Source organism: Lipotes vexillifer, unplaced genomic scaffold, assembly GCF_000442215.2.
Source record: "Lipotes vexillifer unplaced genomic scaffold, Lipotes_vexillifer_v1.1 scaffold1783, whole genome shotgun sequence".
NCBI lineage: Eukaryota > Metazoa > Chordata > Mammalia > Artiodactyla > Lipotidae > Lipotes > Lipotes vexillifer.
Window position 1 is genome coordinate 1,044,690 of NW_006777435.1, and position 240 is coordinate 1,044,929.

The window sequence follows — 240 nt, forward strand, 5'->3', positions numbered from 1 at the left end:
GGCGACAGGGCTCGAGCCAGGTCTAGCGCGGGCGAGGGCCTCCTCCAGCGACACCCCCAAACCGAGTGTGGGAGCTCCGGGGCCCCCAGCAGGAACCCTCCTCCCTTCCTCCGCTTCGGCCCTGCCGGGGCGCGCAGCCTTGGATTCCGCGCTCCCCGCCCGGAGCATCCCGGGCGGGGCCAGGGGCGGGGAGCAAGCGGCCCTGCCTCCCGCCGGCTCGGCGCCCGCCGCGCAGCGCCC